Source organism: Echinops telfairi, unplaced genomic scaffold (genome assembly GCF_000313985.2).
Source record: "Echinops telfairi isolate 266 unplaced genomic scaffold, ASM31398v2 ScPeMD7_4225;HRSCAF=4972, whole genome shotgun sequence".
Taxonomy (NCBI): domain Eukaryota; kingdom Metazoa; phylum Chordata; class Mammalia; order Afrosoricida; family Tenrecidae; genus Echinops; species Echinops telfairi.
This window is the reverse complement of record NW_022108124.1, coordinates 20733867-20734140: the sequence shown is the minus strand read 5'-3', so window position 1 is coordinate 20734140 and position 274 is coordinate 20733867.

The following is a 274-nucleotide window of genomic DNA, read 5'->3' as shown; positions in this document are numbered from 1 at the left end:
TTACACTGCCCGGCGTCTCCCTTCACCCACCCTTCTGTTGCCCATCCCCCAGAGAGGAGGTTATATGTAGATCCCTTTCTACCCCCCACCCCCTTCCCTCCTGGTATCGCCACTGTCACCTTTGGTCCGGAGGGGTTCATCTGTCCTAGAGTCTCCATATTGAGACTGTCACTCTTTACAGGAGTAGAAAGCTGAGTCTTTCTCCTGAGGAGTGGCTGGTGGCTTCAAACGGCTGTCCTGCGGTTAGCAGCTCATAGTGTAACCAGTACACCAC